Consider the following 24593-nt stretch of genomic DNA (forward strand, 5'->3'; position numbering starts at 1 on the left):
CACATGCCTGGCCTGCTGTCCCAATAAAGCCCTATCTCCAGCCAAGACTACCATTTATTGACAGCAGCCAGACCCCAGGCTCCTGATAAGCATGATCTCCTCTTGTCCTTACCAACACCGGGGCAGGGGGAGGCGGGCGGTGAAGGGGGTAGGTATAGCTATCATTTCCTTTTTAAAGATGACAAAACTGAAAACCAGGGTGACTTGCCTGAAGCACACATCTAGTAAGTGATGGAGTCTGTGCTCTCTCCACTCCACTAGCAATTTCTCAAGGGGGTACTTGTGTGACCAGCGGGATCCTCAGACATGTGGCCTCAGTCCCCACACTGAGCAGGGAAGGCCCTGGCCCCCTTCAGTATCACCTGAGCAGTTCTACCTGTACCTATTTTCTGTATCTTCAGTATCTGTGTAAAAGAGCATTAGAATACACACACACACACACACACACACACACACACACACACACACAGGAGTTCTCAACACTTCAGAAAATAAACAACAGTTTGAAAACCACTTTCCTTTGCCATAGTGCCAATTACACGGGCCCTGAGGGGCTGAGATGTATTTGGCAGGTATGCTGGGCAAGTGACACAGGGGGGAGGAAGAAGCATGTGCTGGAAACAGAAATGAGATGGCACATGAGGGCCAGGAAGCTCCAGAGACCTGGAGCAGGAGAGAGGTGAAGGAGCCTCTAGGGGTGACAACCGTCCACACCAGAACCAAATGTGCAGGTCACCCTCAAAGCAATGGCGTTCAATACAAACTGCAGAGAAACTGCTGTTCTGGGAGAGCCAGCTCTGATTTAAGAACTCAAATACCAAGACAAATGCAACAGATGTGTAACTCTATTTTAAAATCAACTGAATGTGTGCCAATCTTGCAAAAGAAGGTGAGCTTTCTCAGCATTCCTGCTCCTGAGGCAGTCTCACTAGGTATTCTGGGCAAGTTTTGGGGGGTGTTACTCTATCTGAGGTGTGCCTCCTACAAATTAATCCCTAAAAAGGTGGCACAAAGGGCATTCAGACAAAGTCAAAATTAGTGGATGAGAATTTATCTATATTCACCTGTAATAGAAAGATCAAATTATGCTTCTGTGCTAACTTACATGGTATATTTAATACAAAAATAATCTGAAGTCCTCACAGTTTTACAATATTATCCTTAACAGCAAGGCAATAATGAATGTGTGGTTTGAGGTTTTCCATTTTCCATGATTTATTATGAAGCGATACTCGGTTTAGCAAAGAGCAGTCTTCAAATAGACAAGCGGTAATTCATTTTGCACAGCTGGTTTCACACTCATGACCAGCATCAGATGATGCGTTCCTGAGAGATGGCTACAATAATGCATTCTACTGCACATGTAGGTTGTCTGAGCCTTACACTCAATGGCTTTCCAGAAGTCAAGAGACAAAAGGGGTTTTGAGTTCTTACTGCTTTGCTGTAAAAGTCACAATTCTCTATCTCTTATGTTTGTTCTTAAAATCTGGGCCAGGGTTGCGTGGTGGGGGGCGGGGGTTGAAACAGTTCTGTTTAGCTTGGCAAACACTTACTGAGCACCCTATATTGTGTGCCAGGTGTTGCGGAAATGCTGGGAATTCAAAGGTGATACAGACAACGTGGTGGCCCTAGAGAAGCCTGGGAAATTTAGTAGGAATGAAATATATATAAACAGAGAAGTTCTATGTGACTTAGTACAGATCAGGGTACTATGGAAATATAGAAAGAGCCTGTGGTAGGCAGAATAGTGGCTCCAGAGATGTCCATACCCTAACCCCAGGAACCTATAAACATGGAGAACAGAAGATATGCAAAGAGAGAAGCAAGTCAAGAGATGTGAGGCTGCTAACTCTTGAAGACAGAGGAGACCACAAGCCAAGGGATGCAGCTGGAGAAGGCAGGGAGAAAGGGAGCTCCCAGAGGCGCACACAGGGCTGCGTGATGTCAGCCTGGTGATACACGCGCACTTCTGAACCAGAGATAATAAACACGTCTGTAGCATTTTAAACTACTAAATGTGCAGTAATTTAAGGCAGCAACAGAAAGTTAATCAAGAGGCCTGCAGTGGGAAGATACTATTTACATGTGAACGAGAACACTCACTCTTACCAAAGCTTCATCAGCCAGGCTCGGCAAGGAGAGCGAGGCTGTCCAACCTTAACGCTCCCCCAGAAGCACAAACGGCCAAGCTCCACACGTTCATGGTGCTACAGTAGGTCTCCAGGGCCTGCTCTCGAAATACCCTTCACTCGTTCACCAGCCAGAGAGCTGTCACTGGGGAGACAAACCACTTGCCAAATTACAAGGCCACAACCACTGGGCTGGCACCACCACTTTGAACACATGCGTGCCGTGCATCTGATGCAGGCCTTCTGAGCTGCCTGCTAGCTGAGTCTACTTTGCGGCAGCCTTCGTCAACAGAGACTATAGATGTTGCTTATCATGGAGCACAGCATTTAAATGTGATGCCACAAAAAGCTACACAATCAGGGGCCACAGAGTCTGCTTCTCCGGAACTGCTCTGCAGAGGAAACAGCCCTCAGTCTCCTGCCAGGCCGAATCCTGAAACACCAACTGGACGTGAGTGTGGAAAAGCACAAGGCAACGGCTGCCCCGCGGTCCCAGCCTGGAGAGTGTCTGTGCCTCACGATGACTCTGGGGAGCACGGTCTCAGGAGGACCGAGGCCAAAGGGAAGGACCATGCCTCTGGGGTTATTTTCAGGAAAGTCAGGCTTCAGTATGAAATCCCTAGCTGTGTCCAGAATCCATCAACGATCTGTGGCTTAAAAATTATCTTGTGGATGCTGGCAGGAAGTTGCATTCAATGTGCTGTATATTAACTACTAAATTTATTACACTGTCCAAAATTTTGTCTTAGTTTTTTGCACTTAGAACACTTCCCACAGTAAATTTTTAAAAACAAGTGAACTGTATGAATACAGTCACTTTTAAGAACATGTGCATCCTCCCCTCCTCTCATGTCTAGAGTTTTTTCTTTTTTCTGATCTCCTCATAGCTTCTCGGAGGCACCACCCAGTGTCCAACTTTGCACATGTGGTCAGCCGGCTGATTAAAGCTGCTTCCCGTCCCACCACCCTGTCCCACGTCTGTACCAGATGGGACACTGAGCAGACAGCAACGCAAATTACCCTATTAAAGGCTCAGCAGAGGGCTATACGAAAGATGTCTGCTTTACTCTTAACGATGGGCTTCCCTAGTAGCTCAGACGGTAAAGGCATCCTCCTGCAATGCAGGAGACCTGGGTTCGATCCCTGGGTCAGCAAGATCCCATGGAGAAGAAATGGCAACCCACTCCAGTACTCTTGCCTGGAGAATTCCATGGACAGAGGAGCCCAGCAGGCTACAGTCCATGGGGTTGCAAAGAATTGGACACGACTGAGCGACTAACACACACACATTACTCTAAACCATGGTTTTCCAAACTCACTGACAAGTGAGTTTGTCCTTTTTTCCCACCTAAAAGGACTGTTTCCCAAACTTCTTTGATCTTAAGGCTCACTGAGGACTACTGCTGACACTGAGGATTCCTGCCACACAGCCAACCCTGGCCCCTTCTTCTAACCTCTGAGTCTTCAAGGGGAGGATCTTGTCATGTAACAAGCAGCCCAGATGGCTTATCGTCAGACCAGTTTGGAAAAGGACTGACAAGCCAGCATTTGGCCAGCAACACTGCTTCCTGTTCAAAGGTTTCTAAGCGATTTCCAGCTCAATTTCCTAATTTAAAGGCACGATCTTGGGAATTTCCTGGCGATCCAGTGGTTACAACTTGGCGCAGTGGCCTGGGTTCAACCCCTGATCCCGCAAGCTGCACAGTGCAGCCCAAAATAAAGAAATAAATATCTAAGGCAGGATCCTAAGCACCATCACCCGTGCAGAGTACCTAGCATGCAGAGTGGAGCGTTTCTACTACACCTGAGCCGTCACGGCAACAGGTTTCCATCCTATGCGTCTCCTGACCAAATTAACCATCATTGTTATGCCACCCAAAACTGGCCTCTTCAACGTATCGTTTTCCACAGGTTGCCACAAAATCGCTATGAGAAAAGCACTAATTTTTTTCCCATTTCAAGGAAACGAAACAGGCTAGGGAATTTTACGTTATTTGTCCTAAGTCAGAGTTTCTCAGCACCGTGGACGAACGTTCTGGGCAGAGAGTTCTTTGCCGTGGGAGTGGAGAGGCTGCCTGGTGCCCTGGAGGATGCTGAGCTGCATAACCTGCCTCAACATACAAGATGCCAAGGTCAGACCCCTCCAGCTGTGACCACGAATATCTCCCATCCTGACCACACACCCTCGGGCACACAATCAGGTAGGGACACTGCCCTGAGTGAAGCTCCAGGTCAGAGCAGAGGTCTCCACCAGCTCACCACCTGGGCAGGAGCAGCCTCGATGCCATCCTTTGCGGCTCCACCCAGCCCGCCCTGCTGGAGCCCTCACTGCCTGGTCTCATGGGCTGCAGGCCCGGGAGAAGTTTGCAGAGGGACAGAGTGAGATAAAGGTGCAGTGCGTGCCCGCGGTGATTTCTGGCACAGACTCCTCGTGCAGTAGAGTCTTGTGTCTTTCCTCCTGTCCTGCCAAAGGCTCCAGCAGCATGCATACGAGATTCTCATTCTGTCCACTTAAAAAGGAATCACAGAAAAAGAATTCTGCCTGCCAGGATATACCTCATGTATTCAACAGCCAGGAAGGACCATTTTTAAAAACACTCTCTTCATATGAAAACACTATTTTCAGTAATAATTACGTAAAAATCAACTATTTTCATGATTTGTTCTTCAGTATCAGAACCACCCATTTTAAAATAATACATTTCAACTTTACTGATATTAAGCAAATTTAGTAAAACAGTTTATGTATGACCTAAAATTTGAACTTACCAAAGAAAAAATATTACACCTCCAGATCTGTTTTAATTTTTAAACAGAAAAAAAAAACTCCATATGGTCACACAGAATGACAGAATTATTCAATATCACTACTATTGTTCATTTCAAATCTACTGTTTAAATGCAGAAATACACAGTACCACAGGGGTTAAGTAGGGGAAGAAGGTCTGAAGCAAGCTGGAACAATTCCAAACTCTTAAAAATCTTCTCTTGAAATGAATGCACATAGCTGAGTCCCTCACCACATGTTAGCAGCTAACTGTATAATTAGCAGTCTCTAACTTTCATGCAGTCTACGATGTCTACTAAAGGCTAAGTAATCAAAAAGTACTCATTTGAGGCTTACACATATATTGTTAAAACTCAAGTTACCATGGCAATTGTGCAGAACACACACCAACAAAAGATTTTTGTTGAAGGAGTATGCCATCACCGACATTCACAATTACAGGCACAATTCTAGACTTTCGGATTTTGCAGACAAACTTTTGGATGGTTTTATTAAACTGTCAGAAAAGATAAGAAGCATTCCCAAGCAGTGCAGTCAAGAGAGTCAGCACTCAGGCTGCCAAGGCCAGCTGCTGCTGTGTGACCCTGGGTAAGTTACTTCGTATCTCTGGGCCTGTCAGTTTTCTCATCATCAAGATGGAAATAAATAATACCTGCCCCATGGAGCTGTTGTAAAGTAATAAAAGCAGAGTTAAGTACTCTAGACATAACGGGCAGCTGTACCCAGGAAATACCTTGAAATTACTGAATCTGGGGATGAATCTATAGGGATACACTATACTAGTCCATTTCGGGATCCTACACATACTCGTCTCAATGACTGGATGTCAGACTGACGCCAGGCTTTCATTCCAAAATACAAACCCACACGGGACCAGCACGTTCAAATCCAAGCCCCTGATGACCTGAGACTGGTGCCTGGATCTTCCTGCTCTTCACGATCAGAGCCCAGCAAAGGACACAATGACGGGGGCTGTTGCTGGAGGAAGGAAATACCCCCTCAAAAGGCTGAGTTGAAGGCAATACTATACACCACAAAAGACTCTAAGGCTTTCTGAGGGTGAGCTGGGAAGAAAGCTGGGGACCCCTTTTAGCACACGCAGGACTTTCCAACCAAGGAAGCCTCAGTCAAGCTCACCCTCGAAACACAAAGCCATGCCATGTCCTTCCCCTGCTCTCTTAAAACACCCCTCAGCCTGCCTGAGCGCCTGCCCGGTGCTCCCCATAAAGTTTCGGATGTGACAACACGCCCTGTGTGTGTGTGGCTTCATGAGCCCCTGACCTCCGAACCAAGCTCAAGCAGGGGCCACCCCACTTCCACACGTCTCCGGGTGCTCCTTCCAACTTCGGCCCAAGTCTTTTCCAAGGTCGCCACTTGGTATGCCAACCCTGTGGGCACAAACCTACAGGTGTCCACAGGAGCAGAAGGCCTGAGGATCAGGACCCACTCCACCCCCGACTACCTATGACTTGAGACTGGCAGGTGTGAGTCTCAGTGTCACACTCAGAAAACACGGCTGGCCATCCTGCCTGCCCTTTGATGACGCCGAGGAGCAGAAGGGGCGGATGGCAAGCTGCAAGCTGTGGTGCTACACACACAGCGGCTCCCCGAGGTGATGAGCCACGCCCCCCCCAGCACCTGCCCTGCTCTCTGCCCTCCGCCGCTCCCGAGGCTCTGCTCTAAAGGCTTAGATCACTGAACACAAACAGACAAAACCTCAGCTCTCCTCATACCCGAGCAGTAACGGAGGACTTTCAGGGAGTCATCCATGTAAACAGGCTAACACCAGGCACAATCTCTCATACTGCCAAACACTGAATATCACACATCTTATCACAGCCCCCAAGGCCAACAGCTGGGGTTCCCTCTCAACTTCTGAGCCCCTTGGAGGAAGGGAATATGTTGATCACACCACAGAGAATCACTGAAAAAGAAAAGCCACTTCTCCCACTGACAACAACACTGGTAATAAGGAAGAGCTCAGAAGTCAAGCAGATGTCGATTTTGAAAAATCTAAATGTAACAAGTCACCTCCAGGTTAATTATCCAAGTTTCAGGGTTAGGATAAAGAATAACGAAACCTCTTTAAGGTAATGGCTCCCATACTCACAAACTTTTCGTCATCAAATTGAAAACAAAACCAAAAAACAAAACAAACCAAACAAAAACTGATCAAAGTGCTGAGAAAGCAGGTCTTAATGTAGAAATGGATCCAGGTGGAACTCAGCCTCCCGTGGCCCCGCTGCCCCCTCCCTGCCCGGGCACCTGTGTTCCCCGCGCACATCCAAATGGACACTGGGGCCAATTCCTCAAAAGAGGTGATGGCTGGAAATCACACGTGTATCGCCGGCCTGAAACATCTTCATGAGCTCAAACATCACCACAGAGACTCCCAAGATGGAGGTCTCAGCCAAATGTCAAATATCAAAATCTGCAATTATCTGGTACCCTTGGGGAAAACGTCACTCACCATCCAAGTTATCAAGAAAGCACCAAAAGATGAACTACTCGTCCGGGAAAGCAGCCTCCTTCCCTTCAGATCCGGCACAGCAGGCAGCTGCTGAACACGACCTCCTCCAATACCAACCCGCAGGAGTTCATGCGTTAATCCCAGCTTTATCAGTGCCCTGCTCTCTCTGAGGCACTGTGCCCAATGCTGGAGATGGAGCGATGAGAGCCTGGATCAAAGAAGATAGAGCTATAAAGAATTATAATATGGGACAACAGTAGTTGATGTATGCACTTAATATCTACCATGTGCTAGTCCTACGGACCTTGAAATGGGGTCCTCAAAATGGGGAAATCCTGCCTTCTGCTGTAGCACGGACAGACCACAGGGGCACGATGCTGTCTTTACTGTATCTCAGAAACTCTGGAGAGCGGCTTTTGCATCCACCTCTCCAAGCCCGTGTTGTGCCCGGTGCTCAGAGAGGGGCACCAGAAGCACAGCGCTGTCTGCCCGCCGCTGCCTGTCCCAGGCTGTCTCCTACGGGAAGCCAACGAGTACAGCAGACGCGAGAGGAGAGACACACACTTGGGATGAAAGTGAAGGAGAGACAAGCGTGGAGAGGTGGCCAGGAACCCAGAAAGCGAAAGGAGACCGGCCCCACGCTTGGTACTGAACACGAGGTCATCCCTGGGGCCTGGCTTCATCCACTCAGCCCAGTACTCTGGAGATGCCCCCAGGGAGTTACATGTTTAGGTGGTATGTTTCTTCTGATTGTTGTGTAGAGTTCCATGGGGTACTCACTGACCCGTTTAAGGACATCTGTGTGGTTTCTGGTTTCTAACTATTCCAAATAAAGTTGTTGCAAACACTCAGAGGGAAGGTAGAGATGGATGGAAGGAGGAAGGAAGGGGCACGGGTCTACCCACGCTCTTTCCCTGGAGCTTTTCAATGTCTTTTCTTACAATCTGAACCCTCACTCGTAACACTTATTTTCTGTCGAATGACAAACATCAGAGTACTTGCTCAGCACCACTTCATACCAAGTACTGATAATACGCTTTTGTCTCCTTTGCATTCTGGTTTTAACAATCCAAATCTCTTTCGTGGGCAGACTTCATTTCCCCCACCCTTTCTGTCAGTGTTCTCTTTGGCATATTTACCTATTTTCCAGAGATCCACGTGTCAGATCTCCAGTTAGACCTCTAGTATGCTATGAACATAAACTGTTTCAGAATGCCCATCTGAAAAACCAAGACACTTCACAAAGGTCAAGGATGCATCAGCATTCAATGAGATGCTTCCCACTGGCTCATTTATGAACCACCAACCCATCTGCACCTGCAAAACATCTCAACCCAATCTCTTGGTTGGAAGTGTCATTTGTCACCAGCCTCCATGTCACGAGACAGATTTTCAGCACTAAAAATTAATGTGCACTCATTTATCATGAAGAGGGATGAGAGATAAAACCTGGTGTGACTGGCTATGGAGAGGAACAGAATACTCTTAAAATATTTATATTGGTTTATCGAGTTCTCATAGAGCAAGCTTCTTTTCATTTCTCTGTTAGGAAACATTTGTATTCCTACTGAGAAAATGGAAGGATCGGCTACCCACAACCATGTCAAATACATTAAAAATTTATAGGAAAAAACGAACCCCGTGGTAATATTCCTTCTCTGGTTTCATAAGCGATATGGTACATACACTTCATACAGCTGCCCTACTATACATCTAAGCCTCAGCATTTGTTCTGAAAAGGAGGGGGCCTAAAACCAAATCATTTCAACATGCCGAGAGTTCTGTGGGCAAAGGCAAAACAGAGCAACTTCAATGGGGAAACTAACTTTACAGGTTGCACCTCCTGCCATAAGTGTAAATATCGAATTGTGTGATACTGCCAAATAGTTGCCAATCAAATCTTTTTAAAAAAGTACAAATTGATGCTATTGACTGTAGTGTACACTGCTTTCCTAGAATAAATACGCACTTCCTTCTATGCAATCACCAGCGGAAAAAAATGAAACTGCTATTAGCATAGGACACTCTAGGAAACAAGTGAGCACAATCATAAAGAACGTCCACCAGCTCTTTATAACATGCGTCACCCGATGCGCACAGACATGGGAAAGGATGTTCAGAAGGGCAGAATCACGCATCCTTGCCCCCATCACCCTAATGAGGAGCAGGGGGCACCCTCACCCACTCTCCTCTACCTCGTCATCCCCACCCCCCGAGGTGCAGCCAGATGTTGTTGGGGTGTAGACTGCTGAGTACTTAGTGTGTGCCAGGCCTGGGCCCCACGTTGCTAAAAGGTCAGTTGCGTGATCCCCACTTTGTAGGTTAATAAGGTGACAGGATGTAACCACCCCAAACCACACCCAGGGAGAAGCAGAGCCTGGATTCAAACTGAAGTCAGCCCAGCTAGGGCCTGTCCTCTGATACTGACAGGCATGTTCTCACTACATTTTAATAACATTTAAAATTATTCCTGGATTTAAAAATTCTTTCAGTCACAAACCTAGCAGAGGAAATAAAGCATGACTAAAAATAACCATAGTTTTAAGGAATGTGTTTCCATTCTCTACGGAGTGAGATCTACAGTTAACTGACCCATAGCACAGTGGAGGAAGGGGAGCAGGAAAGGCTGATTCCGGCCAAGGCCTGAGCCTGTGTGAGTGAAGGCACGTCGGCAAACAGCCGGGTGTGATGGGGAAATGACACTCGGGACAGAGGGGCTGGGCAGGCAGATGGGCAATGGCCTGGCCACCACAGAAGTCACCCGGGCTCGTGCCAGCGACAGGGAGTCACCTAAGCTTTGTGAAGAGAAGAGGATGACACAGACAGACTTTGCCAGACTAATCTGTGCAGGCTCACCTCAAGCTGCGCCAGGTGAGAGGCTAACAGCGAGACTCCTCTCCTCCCAACAGCAAAAGGGATAGAGCTGGACAGAGTGCCTCCGCCTGCCTCCCGCCCTCTCCTCCTTCCTGACTGCCCCAGGGGAACCCGGTCCCTTCCCCCATCCTCCATGACAGCTCTTTATTCTGAATCTTCTGTATACCAGCTCCATCCTCTGAGCCTTCAATATACCTAAGAATCTGCCATTTGGGAAAAAAGAAAATAAAACCTGCCTTTTCATTTTTTTTTTTTTTTTAATTTTTTTATTAGTTGGAGGCTAATTACTTCACAACATTTCAGTGGGTTTTGTCATACATTGATATGAATCAGCCATAGATTTACACTTATTCCCCATGCCTTTTCATTTTTAAATCTCATAAAAGTGTGTGTGGTCTGGCTCCTCACTGGGCAATTTAACCTCTGTTCCCACTGAGGTGCTTTCAGAGCACAACAGCCTGTCGTCATTCACTCATCAAATGCAGTGGGACTCCCTAAGTCTTCGCCCACTTGCCTGAACACGCAATACTCTCAATCATCCTCTTCACCTGGAAACTCTTTCTTCCCTGGACTTTGAGGCTGCCTCTCCTGGTTCCCGAATCAACTCTGACCACCCTTTTCCACTTGACTTCTGAACCGGAGCTGTAGCCCCGTGTCCCGTTCTGGGCCCACAGCCTATGCCAGGAGAACACTTCCACCACCTCGGCCCTGTCCTGAGCCTGCTCAGCACGAGCCCCACATTTAAAACCGTGGGAGGATGAAAAAGCCAATCCCAACTGGTACAGACTTGATCTGAAAAGGCAGGATGAGATGCTGAAAAAGCAGGCAGAAGGGAGATTGTGGAGAGTCTCCCAGGCCAGCGAGGGTCAGCGAAGGTCACTGAGGAGGGACGGATTCAGTCAAAGCAGTGTTCACACATCAGCCTGGCAGGATGGCGAAGATGGGTCTTGACCACAGAGGAGGAGGCCGAGGAGGCCACTGAGTCCAGCCTTACGAGATGAGGGCAGGAGCGAGGGTGGCAACAGAAAGCAAGGTCTCACCAGTCCACGTCACTAACGAGGCACCACGTTCCTCCTGCTTCCCCTTGTTGCTGTTACCAACACCATCCATATACAGTCCCTGCTGAGCAGGCTAGGCAGGGAGGAAGGAGAAGAAATCCAGCCTTTTTAAAAAAACTTCACAGCACAAAAAGTGAAATAAGCTACCTAAGAGGCACTCAACAAGGAACAGAGTCTAAGAGCTTCTTCCAAGATGAGACCAGAAACAGCTGAGCAGAGGAAGAAAAGCAGTGACACGACCTGGCCAGGTCTCCGGATGATCAGCAATGGAAACGGAGCAGAAGATCCCTGTTTATGGGCAACGTTGTAACTCGCTAAGTCAAAACAACATTCAATTCAGGCTTCATAACCAGTCCACCTCCAAGCACACAGCAAATACATGTCAACGCCCAGAGAATATGGCCAGGGTGACAGACAGGATTCCCCTCCCCTCTTTGAGCATATGCCCTTACCAGTGAAATCCTAGGGATGCTGTGAGTCTTGGAGGAGCTCAGGCTTTAGGACAAATCACCTGGGCAATTTCCTAAAAACACATACTCTGCAGTTCCATTCCTGCAAATTCTGATTTAGAAATCTGTATTTTCAAACAGCCACCCAGGGAATTCTGATCCAGAATAATGTACAGTCACCCTTTTCAATATTCTCAAAAGTGGTCTGCCAAGTTTAGAGCAACACAGGGCAGAATTCAAATGCACTTTATTAAGATATCTGGTCACCTCTAATTTAATAAAGATACTGATTTCTCTAGGGTCCAACTGATGAAATACACACAAATGGGAAGTAGAAAAATACTCCATTACACATTAGTAGGTTTAATCTCAGAAACATATTTCAACTGCAAATTTTTATATACATTTAGTTCACCTAAGGTGGTTTAGTCCAGTGAGAAAAATACTATGAAAATAACAGGCAAGATAAATTTAATAGAGGATGGCCTGATAGAGCTGTTTTCTCAGGAGGGTATATAAAGCTATAAAACAAAGAATGCTGCCCACATTCCAGTTTTACCTACAGTATATCACAAAAGGAATTCAGGGCAAAGATCAGGAATGAGGCACTTCAAGCTTCACACAGGTATTTTTAGGAGAAAATGTCATGAACCCAGTTCCTGGCATCTTCCCATACTTAAAAAAGCACTAATATCATTAACTGAGACATTTGTTCCTCGTGACGAGCAGCAACCTTCTACCAAGAGGTGTGCTTGATTACATGTTGCTGCCTATTGTTTAGTCTCTGAGTCCTGCCTGATTCTTCGGGACCCATGGACTTTAGCCCTCCAGGTTCCTCTGTCCCTGGGATTCTCCAGGCAAGATTACTGGAGTGGGTTGACATTTCCTCCTCCAGGGGATCTTCTTGACCCAGGGATCAAACCCATATCTCCTGCATTGGCAGGAGGATTCTTTACCACTGAGTCACTAGGAAAGCCCTAATTACACATACTACCCTTCACCAGAATCACACACATGGTTCTCTCTGTGGAGCAGTTCCTCAGCGCTATCTGAGAGGCTGTCTCCCAGGCTGAAGTCCTTAATAAGACCACCGCCATCCCCAAATCAAACTGAAACTCACAGCTCTAACACTGTGCTTTTTTTTCAAGTCAACAAAGCCAAGAATTTATTCTTTTAATTTACATTTTCATAATTATTTCCCATAAAGAACTGACTGGAATTTGTTCTGTGTTTTCTGACAGCAAGAATCCAAGTTTTCAGGGATTATGGAAATGGTTCTGTTTAGGACTTGCCAAAGAGCACAACCTCCCTGAACTCTGCTGAGCCTTTTATCCTTGGCTTTGCGAATGTGATTAACAACAAATTTACCCCTGAAACCAAACAATGTTCATACCCTAACAGTTTAGCTGATGCCTCTGGTGGGATGAGATATGGTGCTAATGAGTCCAAGGTCATGGGCAGGACCTCTGTCAAGATTCATCTGTCCTGCTCTGTTCCTCTATCGGCTGACACCCGCAGGGGGACATCAGTTCCCACAGTCACCAGCACCTTCGTTAAGATAGTCTTAACTAATCTTGTCCATGACACAGTGCAAGGCCATTTGTACCTGATGATGAATTAGTCCAGAATGCTATTTGTATGTCTGGCACCGAACCACTTCCACAAAGCAAGCTGGGTGGCGTCCATGATGTCAGACCAGCAGGAAGTTTCACAGGATAACAGGCAGGCTACTGCTGCTCTTTCCTATACACCAGAAAGTGGCAAACACCAAAGGGTTTCTCAACAGAACGCTAAGTTCTGAGAATTCAGTAGTGGAAAGTACACTGGCCTGGAGTCCGGACAGCTGCTTGCCCAGCCCACTGAGCAGCCTTTCAGCAGCCTTATGAGCTGGGACAACTCTGAGCCTTAGTTAAGAAGATAGTAAGATGTTCTGTGAGGCCCCTCTGAGGATCTAAAATCTAGGATTTCATGACTCTTTACTTCAAACACCATCTTTAATCCCACTGAGAAGGGCCTGTGCAGGGCAGTGAGTGCCCCAGGGAAGTCCCGGTCTCTGGGCAGGGGTGCAGAAGGCTCCATGGCAAATTGGGAATGGTCTCACCCGTACAGACATGCCTCTGACAGCCTAACAGAGGATATGATGATGACCACATCTGTGAACAGAACAAGCACATATATTATCTATGAATGCTCGATGCAGGTGAAAAGAAGCAAAAGATTGTAAGACGGGGGCATCCTGGTGGTCCAGTGGCTGAGACTCTGTGCTCCCATTGCAGAGGGCTCAGGTTCGATCCGTGGTCTGGGCCCAAACCAAAAAAAAAAAAAAAGTATAAGACAAGAACAAAGAAAAGCTTATCAATGCAATTTTAAAAGCTTTCTTTTTTTCCTTTTTGCAAATTAGGAAAAGACTATGATTTTTCCATTTTTTGTGGCAGTGCAGTTTCTGCAAATTAAAGATACTAGGGCCTGGTCTACAGATGAGTCCTAAGGGTGAAGGTTAAGCACCTGAAGCCCGGGAAACTCGTAGGACTCGCCCGAGGTCATGCAGCTAGGAGCAGCTGAGTGACTTTATGGCAGGCCTCCCAATTTCTGGCTGCAGAGCTGCTTCCCAATGGGGCAGCTCTCACCTTGGTTCTAAGGCCCCCCAGGCAGAACTGTGCAGCCTCACCTGTGACCAGTTCCAGCTCTAACATTTCTTACTTTTAAGAGTTTCCTTAGCACATGCACCTAAATCACCCTTCTCATAATTTTGCCTATTTCCCTGTGCTGATTAAAAAAGAAAGAAAAGCTAGTGGCTTTCCATCTAAGTAGTAACCAAACTCTTTAAACCAGCACCTACACTCTGAAGCTTTACAGAGGAGTGGGAAAGCGGAATTTTTATGTGTGACTATTCTCTGTACCCCATTACTCAGGAGACTGGGCAGAATGAGAAGTCCCCAAGAGCAGGTTTTATCTTCAACTTCTGGTCATTCAGACACGCCTTGTTCTGGTTTAAGAAAATCAGTTTCAAACCACAGACTTGTGGAAAAAACATAGGCCCAGAGGTGCCCTGATGTCCCTGCCCACTTCCACCACTCGGCTGTGAGGGGAAGGTGCCCTCTAACAAGCCACATGACTCCCCCAGAAGAGGCTGCCCGCCCACCCGGGAAGCCAGCCTCTTGGAGAGCAGCATTCCAGAGATGCCGGACTAGCTGGTTCCAAGGTAAAATGGTCAGCACTTGGGATTCGGAATCCAGAGACGCCTAACCTGTCCCAAGTTTTCCCGTGTTTGTTTTATTCTATTAAGATCCACGACATTTGGGCCCCTGTCATTTCACAAGAAACAACCTTCACCTAGTAATATGATGAATAACAATTAGTATTTGTTATTATATGGTACAAAGTACTTTGTACCAAACAAAGTAAGTGATCTTGATCCTTTTTTTCCCCATGCGAGCCCCAAACACTTTCTGAGGTAGGCATTTTTATTACCCCATTTCACAGAAGAGGAAAATGAGGCTGAGGGACATGAAGTAACAGGCCCAGGTAATCACAGCAGATGCTCCATGAATGTTAACCCATTTGCCTCTTTTACCTTCTTACGATCTAATAAAGTCTTCTTGTTTTGTGACTTTTCCTTGTATATCTTATCTCCCACATCACTCTGCTCTCTGATAAGCAAGGGCTATTATTCCCACCCACATACAGCCCGTCAAAGAAAAAGCTTTCCACCGTTCATTCTAAAGTTCGGGGATTTTATCTCTGTGCTAGCGGTTCTTCACTTCCCCAGGTTTAATTCTAGCAGAGGTCAGTTCTTATCACAATTTTTAAATTAATACTTTTTCTAAAATGCAGGCAAATAAGCAAATGTCATCAGGGAAATGTAAATTAAAATGAGATACCACCACAGACCTATAAGAATGGCCCAAATCTGAACACCAACACCACCACATGCTGGTGAGACGTGGAGCATCAAGGACTCTCCTTCATTACTGGTGGGGATACAAAATGGTACAACCACTGCAGAAGAGAGTTTGGCGATTTCTTACAAAACTAAAGGTACTCATCCCATACAATCCAGTAATCATGTTCCTTGGTATTTACCCAAAGGGATCGGAAAGTTAAGCCCACACATAGACCTGAACATGAACACAGATGTTTATAGCAGCTTTATCCTGAACTGCCCCAGTTCGGAAGCAACCAGGATGTCCTTCATTAGGTGAATGGATAAACATATGTGGCACATTCAGACAATGCAAAATCACTCAGTGCTAAAAAGAAATAGGCTAGTGAGCTATGACAAGACATGCAGGAGCCCTGAATTAATATTATTTAGTGAAAGAAGCCAGTCTAAAAAAGGTGACATATAGTATGATTCCAACTACATGACATTCTGGAAAAGGAGGAACTATGGCAACAGTAAAAAAGATCAGTGGTTGCCAGGAGCTGGGAGGAGGGAGGAATGAACAGGTGGAGCACAGAGGATTTTCAGGGCAGTGAAGATACTATGTATGATACTATAATGATGGATCCATGTCATTATGTATTTGTCCAAACCCAAAGAATGTGCAGCACCAAGAGTGAACTTTAACATAAATATGAATGGTGGGTGATGATGAGTGTAGGTCCAGCAACTGTAACAAGCCCCATTCTGGGAGGGGATGTTGGCAGTGGGGCAGACTCTGCAGCTGGGGAGGAAGGACATGTATGAGAAACTGCTCTGCTTTCCTCTCAATTTTGCGGTGTACATTAACTGCTCTTTTAAAAGTTGTCTTTAAAAATAAATTAAGAATAAGCCAGGCTACTTCCTTTCAACAAGTCTCTGAACTTGAGGCCTTTTTCAGAAGGAAGATTAGACAGAATCGTGAAAGAAAATGGCCCCCTTTTGTCCCAAATGTCAAATAACACCTGTTTTCAGCACTGGACTGGCAGCACTGACCTGACCTCAGACAGCTAACTTGGTCCAGCAAGAGACGCGCCGGCCGTGAAGGTGGCATCACTGTACTCAGCCAGGGCCTCGGTCCCGGGGCAGCAGCGCCGGGGAGAGAGCGCCGAAGGCTCCAGGCCCACTGCTGTCCAGTAAACGGCTTCTCCACTGGGAGACCCGACAGGCAGCGAGAACCCACCAGACGAGCCCCAACCCTGCCCCCCAGGAGGTGCCGCTGGGCCATCACCCTGAGGTCAACCCAGAGAGCCAAGTATCTAACACGACACCATGTTCAGGGTCACGGCACCTCTGCCCCGAACGGGGTAGAAACAAGAGACAAAGATTCAGCAAAGTGCAGATGCCACCTCAAAGTCGCCTTTATGTCAACACATGACCCCTAAAATGTGTCTCACTCTGATGAACTTTCCACAAATGTCAGTTTAGAGAGTAAACTGGTCCAGCCTTGAGAGGCGGGGGTGACAGCAGGGGCACTTTGGCAGTAAATACCAAACCAACCTAATATACACCCGAGCTTTGACTAGGAAGCGGTAATCCTAGGAATTTCCTGAGGAACAAAGCAAAGATGTATCCCCTCCCAAGTGAATGTACATAATTTAATCTCCTAAGAATTGCATGTAACATAAAAATTGTACATAATATTTTAAAAGAATAAATAGGTGATAAGTAAAGGATGACAGAGCCATAAAACAGAACACTACAACAGTGATTAACAACAAGCCATAAAATAGAATACTACAACAGTGATTAACAACAAAGAGATAAGCTATGTTTACTGACCTGGGAAAAAAGTTTATGTGGAAAAAAAAAATATTTTAAATTGGTACCCAAGGGGAATTCCCTGGAGGTCCAGTGGTCAGGACTCCACACTTTCACTGCTAGGCCCGGGTTCAATCCTTGGTCAGGAAACTAAGATCCCACAAGACATGTGGCATGCCATCCCCTCCCAAAAAAAAGAGGTACCCAAAAGGTGACTTTCACTAATGCACCCCTAAAGCAAAAGCAAAGAGTCAACATGGTAACATCATTTCTATGTGCTTTAATGGAGATTTTATATCAAAAATGGAGAACTGAATGTCTGTGTCTCTTCTTTTACACTTAAATTGGCATTCAAAGTGGACCACTTAACGAACGAGCACTTGCACCCACTAGCCACATTTCTTTTCTTTTCTAGCTGAGTATCAAATTTATGTTACTCTTGCTTTCAAATGTCCTACAGGGAAGAAGATAACCTATCTTATTTATACTCCATAAACCTCACCAGCTCAACAAACATTACTCAGTAAGTGTAAGATAGAACTGACTTTAAGGTAGGAAACTCAGTGATAAAAATCTTTCACATGCACTTGGAATTTTCCACCTTCCAAAGCATTAATGTTCAAAGTTCAACATGTTACAAAACACATTTGTTTAAATTGACTGATTGTTAAACATATGTTAATTGGCTAGCTTCAAAAGCATAAACAAGGTGGTTTTGAACTTAAATGAACACTAGAAGAACTCAAAAAATCCACATTTTGACAGCTAGTGCCCAATTCTAACTTGGGACCATTCCCCAAATCAGATTTATACAGCCTTTGCTTTGGCAAAGACCTCAATCTGTAAAAGAAGGTGGCTTTTAGAAGTTCAAAAGTTGTAACAGTTAATAGGCAAATCTGTAAAGAAATCAAAGTTTGGAAAAAACACAATCAGCTGGAAAAAATGGAGTATAAAAACATACAATTCACAGAGGTGAAATGTCTAATAAGCACATCAGTGTGGGTAATGTTCCTATTAAAGCTGACTTTCACATAAGAATTCAGAACTCTTCAGAAATATGCTGTCTCTTGATATTTGATACCACTATGAACACAAATTCAAAGATCATCCTAATGTGCAGAGGAAAGGAAACCCTTGGACACTGTTGATGGAAATGTAAATTGGTGCAGCCACTATGAGAAACAGTATGGAGGTTTCTCGAAAAATTAAAAATAGAACTATCACATGATCCAGCAATTCTACTTCTAGGTACATATCCAGAGAAAACAAAAACACTGACTATCTGCACCTCCATATTCACAGCAGTATTACTTACAGTAGCTGAGACAAGGAAACAATCTATGTGTTCTTCAACAGATGAGTGGATAAGGAAGATGTGGCATATTTATAAAACAGAGTATTAGCCATAAAGAATGAACTCTTGCCATTTGTGACAACATGGATGGACCTGAGGGGATTATGCTAAGCGAAATGAGTCAGAGAAAGGCAAATACCGTAGGATTTCACTTATGCGTGTGTACTCAGTCATGTCTGACTCTTTGTGACTCCATGGACTGTAGCCCTCCAGACGACTCTGTCCATGGAATTTTCCAGGCAAGAATACTGGAGTGGGTTGCCATTTCCTACTCCAGGGGATCTCCTCTTCCCAGGGATCGAACGCGCATCTCTTGTGACTCCAGTAATGGCAGGCGGATTCTTTGCCAACTGCACCACCTGGGAAGGCAGATGCATATAACAAAAAAAAAAACAACGAACACAAACAACAAAACAGAAACAGACTCATAAAGAGAATAAACAAGTGACTGCCAGAAGAAAGGGGAGTAGGGGGATGAGTGAAATAGGTGAGAGAGATTAAGAAGCACAAACTTCCAGTTATAAGTCATAAGGATGTAATGTACAGCAAAGAGAATACACTCAATACTATTTTAATAACTTTGAATGGTAATAGATGGTAACTAAACTTATTGCAGTGATTGTTTTGTAATGTATAGAAATACTGAATCACTATGTTGCACACCTGAAAGTAATATAATATTGTAAATCAATTATACATCAATACTCAATATTCTATAATGGTCTATATAGAAAAACAATCTAAAAGAAGAGTGGATTTAAAGTATTTGTTTAACAGATTCACTTTGCTGTACACCTCAAACTAATACAACATGGTCATTCAATTATAGCCCAATAAAAATTTTTTTTTAATTAAAAAATCATCCTAATGGTACTTCTGACCATTCCACCACATCGTATTTTTAAATTAGTTAAATGCATAACATTATACTGAACCAACTTAAAAACTATGTCTGGGGGTCAGAAAGCAATCTTTTGATATATTTAATTACAAGTGAGACAAACAGGACATAAAACTTAGTCAACTTTCTATCATGCTAGCTTGAATAACTTAAAGGAATAACCAAAAGAACCTTTAGTTAAATCTGAATACTTGAATTTCACCTCTACTTGCCCCTTCTCTTGTTTTGAATTATGGGCGAAGGGCTCTGAAGTCCCATGAGAAACAAAATCAAAGGATCCCAAACCACCAAGAGCTGCTATAAACACACACCTTCATCAAGTGAAATGACTATAAACCTTGATCCTTTCATCACCCCTTTGACACCAATCTGAGGATGAGAACATTCAGATCTTAGAAAATTACATTCTTAACAGGAATATATGAAAATGAACTCTGTGAAAATTAATTATCACTGAACACTGAGAAGCAACAGTTAGAACTGGACATGGAACAACAGACTGGTTCCAAATAGGAAAAGGAGTACATCAAGGCTGTATATTGTCATCCTGCTTATTTTACTTATATGCAGAGTACATCATGAGAAACGCTGGGCTGGAAGAAGCACAAGCTGGAATCAAGATTGCCAGGAGAAATATCAATAACCTCAGATATGCAGATGACACCACCCTTATGGCAGAAAGTGAAGAGGAACTAAAAAGCCTCTTGATGAAAGCGAAAGAGGAGAGTGAAAAAGTTGGCTTAAAGCTCAACATTCAGAAAACTAGGATCATGGCATCTGGTCCCATCACTTCAAGGGAAATAGATGGGGAAACAGTGGAAACAGTGTCAGACTTCATTTTTTGGGGCTCCAAAATCACTGCAGATGGTGATTGCAGCCATGAAATTAAAAGAAGCTTACTCCTTGGAAGGAAAGTTATGACCAACCTAGATAGCACATTTAAAAGCAGAGACATTACTTTGCCAACAAAGGTCCATCTAGTCAAGGCTATGGTTTTTCCAGCAGTCATTTATGGATGTGAGAGTTGGACAGTGAAGAAAGCTGAGCGCCAAAGAATTGATGCTTTGAACTGTGGTGTTGGAGAAGACTCTTGAGAGTCCCTTGGACTGCAAGAAGATCCAACCAGTCCATCCTAAAGGAGATCAGCCCTGGGTGTTCATTGGAAAGACTGATGTTGAAGCTGAAACTCCAATATTTTGGCTACCTCATGCAAAGAGTTGACTCATTGGAAAAGACCCTAATGCTGGGAGGGATTGGGGGCAGGAGGAGAAGGGGACAACAGAGGATGAGATGGTTGGATGGCATCACCGACTCGATGGACATGGGTTTGGGCAGACTCCAGGAGTTGGTGATGGACAGGGAGGCCTGGTGTGCTGCGATTCATGGGGTCGCAAAGAGTCAGACACTACTTAGTGACTGAACTGAACTGAACTGAACACTGAGAGAAACTGTATGAAACCTGTCTCTGCCCCCAAAGTTTGCCCCCTCCTTCCTCAAAGTCAATCCCTCCTCCTCTCCTGCAGCTTCCATTCACTAGCACAGCATCCTCCCTTCTCCAAGGACCCAGGGTCAGCTCTGAATCATCACTCGGGTACTAAACTCCAAGACTCCATTCATTCTCAACAAAGCTGGTCGAGTGAGTGGTGTGGGTGTTCTAATGGACTCCGTCTGCAAGATGCTGGGGGTTGTGGCATCAGGGCACTTCCACAACTTTCCTTTCAAGACCACCATCCCACCTCAGACTTTCCACGTGAACCCATGGGCTCATCATTTCCTATTAGCAACTTCTCTGGCTCCACAGCTCCAACACACTCATCTTCCTGGACCACCCTGACCAGCTGAGCCTGCTGCCCAAAACCAGATGCTCCTGAACAATGGCATTCAGGACAGCCTGACCTGGCGTTCTCAAACAAATGCCATTCATGAGTTTAGACTGGATCGAAAGAGCAGAGTAGACAGGGAATACAGAGCCCCAAGAAGAGCCTGATACATACAAGAGCCAATCACAGAACAGATGTGTAGCCAGGTGGATCAGGACTGGGGGAAGTGGAAGAACCAGGTAAGCGACAATCAGAGGTCCCATGACCATCTCCATGTGGAGATATCGACCATATTAGAAAGTGAAAAAGTGCAGAAGGATGGCCCCGCCGCGCTGCCCCAGCGACCCGGCACTCATCTACACAGTCCCGGAGGCAGAACCGCAGCTGATCTGACCTTGTGCCTCTCCCGGGACATGAGAGGAGGGGGCCTGAGGAGCGCCTGGAGCCTGCCTCAGTCTGCTCTGGCTGCAGATACAAACAGCCTGGATGGCTTATGAACACCAGAACCTGATTTCTCACAGTTCTGGTGGCTGGAAGTCCAAGACTGGGGTGCCAGTACGGTGGGGTGAGGGCCCTCTTCTGGGGTGCAGACTTCTGACTGTACCCTCTCCTAGCAGAAGGGGTGAGGGAGTGCTCTGAAATCTCTTCCATGAGGTACTAGTCCCACTCATGAGGGCTCAACCCTCACAACTTAAGTGCTCCTAAAGGCCTGAGTTAAATACAAACCCAATTGGAGTGAGGATTCCCACATATGAATTCTGGGGAACACACACTCTCAGACACAGCAGAGGCCACTTCCCGTCGGCCAGCCCTGCTCTCTGGCAGCTGCCATGAGACAGTTCTCTGTCCCTGGGGTTCTGGTGAAGTGGGGGCCTTCTGCACACCTCACTCTGCCCAGAGCAGATGTCCAGGACACAAACCCACTGAGATGGGGCTTCATGGCAGCAGGGTTCTGTGAGTCACACAATCATGGGTCCCTTTTATTTTAGTGCACCCCTGCTGACGTGCGGGACAAGGATTATGCGACGCCGGCTCCTTTGTCTAAATAGGTAATCAATCATCTAAATCTGAAGGTGACTGGCCATATCTTTATAGTCAAAGGGACAGGCCCTGGCCTTGCCTTGTCCTGTATGTGTGAGCAGGTAAAGAGGACTGTTTGTTACCGAAGTCCAACTTTCTGACCTCACTCATTCTTCAGCGCAGACAGTCTAGTCTTCCCCCACTAAACCATCCATCTCAGGGAGCAGAGCCGGCAACTGTCCAGTGGTTTCAGCTCCAGGTATGTGTGCGCGCTCAACCGTGTCTGACTCTGAGACCTGTAGCCCGCCAGGCTCCTCAGTCCATGGGATTTTCCCAGACCAGGATACTGAAGTAGGTTGCCATTTCTTCCTCCAGGGGATCTTTCCAACCCAGGGATCGAACCCACATCTCCTGTGTCTCCTGCACTGGCAGGCAGATTTCTTTACCACTGAGCCACTGGCAGTACTCAGTAAACACTGTCAGCATCTCACTGAACTCTCTACTTCGTGAGCTACCAGCAGATAAGCTGCCTCTTTTTGATTTCTCAGGACCAGCAAGCAAAATCGTGTGAGTTTACAAGAGACTGGCTTCTAGTCACATTCTCAGGCAGCATGATTGGCTACTGATGTTACTGTGATGTTCTGGAAAGGAAAATATTGCATCTGTATTTCTTAAAGGGGAAAACTTTTTCCAAACTAAGAGAAAAATTACTTCTAAAAGGCAAATAACCTGCTGGAAATTAAGGAAGTGTTCAAGGAATGAGGAAGACATAGAAAAATGACACAGCTTGTAAAGAAACCAGTCTGCAGCTTGAAGAGGCTTCCACCAACCAAATCTGGGACAACTTCAGCAAGAACAACAAAAAAAGACGATGAGGGTATTGCAACTCACTGAATAAAATAAGAATCCATGACTCCATACTGGCAAATATATAAGTGAGAAGGAAGAGCTCACCCCCACAATAGATGCCTACCCCAAACATGGAAGGGGCTAAGTCACCAATGGACACTGCAGCTCACAGAAAAATAAACTCATCAGAAACAGGGTGTCAACACAGTCTCCATCTCCCCACAAATCACTTATTACTAGTAACTAAAACCAGAGTGCTGAAGAGACCTGGATGACATCATCCCTTAACCAAGGGTGCAGTCAGCATCAGCAGCACTGGGATGAACAGGACACATGTGCCTCTGGGTGTGCTGTGCCAGTCAAAGCAGATTAACACGCGGTGAATACTTAAGCCTGGACATCTTAGGATGTTGCTCTGTTGGTTAAAAATTGAAACTGGCAGAATGGTCTCTGGGAATGCTAAGCCCTCACAGGTCCCTGGATTGGGGGCTGGCAAGCGGAGTTGGCACCAGTGGGTGTGGAGACCCAGAGGGTATTCTGAGCATTTCAGGGTCCACTGATTTCTGCAAGGTTTGCTGGCTGGTGCTCCTTTGGAAAAGTCTACTCGCTCTATTGACTCTAATATATTCCTCACACAACACTCCATTATTGCAGTTGGCGTGTGTGTGTTTGGTCACTCAGTCGTGTCCGACTCTTGACCACCCCGTGAACTGTAACTCTTCAGGCTCCTCTGTCCATGGGATTTTCCTAGCAAGAATACTAGAGTGGGTTGCCATCCCCTCCTGCAGGGGATCTTCCCAGCCCAGGGATTGAGCCTGGCTCTCCTGCACTGCAGGCAGATTCTTTACCACTGAGCCACCAGGGAACCCCTATTGCAGATGTACATTTGGTAATAATGGTGCTATTTCCTGTTCGAATCTAGAAGGAAAAAAGACCTGCTGCTATTACTAGGGCCATTCAAATCAAACTCCGAGAAAACTCGAAACCAACCAACCAACTTGTCTACAAAGCAAAAAAACAAACAAAACAAAGCTTTTAGTTCTCACCTTTACAATACAAGATTTTTTACAGCTAAGTCAAAGTGTACACCATTTAAAATGTTGTGAAAGTAAACAAGCATGCAAAAACGTGGCTAAGAACCTTCTGTGCATTTTTATAATTTACTAAAATCAATTAAAGCCCAAAACATAGTGTTATG

The 24593-nt window shown here is 45.7% G+C and overlaps 1 protein-coding gene across 3 annotated transcripts in view; it reads right to left on the reverse strand.

Moving 5' to 3' along the window:
- CCNY (cyclin Y) overlaps positions 1 to 24593 on the reverse strand; it is a 106513-nt gene that overhangs the window by 66318 nt on the left and 15602 nt on the right. Inside the window, exon 1 of one of the 3 annotated variants that reach the window (XM_043882721.1) lies at positions 7388 to 7521. The exons of the other annotated variants lie outside the window; for them this stretch is intronic. The gene's annotated coding sequence lies outside the window, so the exon portion shown is untranslated. Of the gene's footprint in view, positions 1 to 7387; positions 7522 to 24593 lie in introns of those variants that run through there. 3 annotated transcript variants of the gene reach the window in all.

Source organism: Cervus elaphus, chromosome 23, assembly GCF_910594005.1.
Source record: "Cervus elaphus chromosome 23, mCerEla1.1, whole genome shotgun sequence".
Classification (NCBI taxonomy): domain Eukaryota; kingdom Metazoa; phylum Chordata; class Mammalia; order Artiodactyla; family Cervidae; genus Cervus; species Cervus elaphus.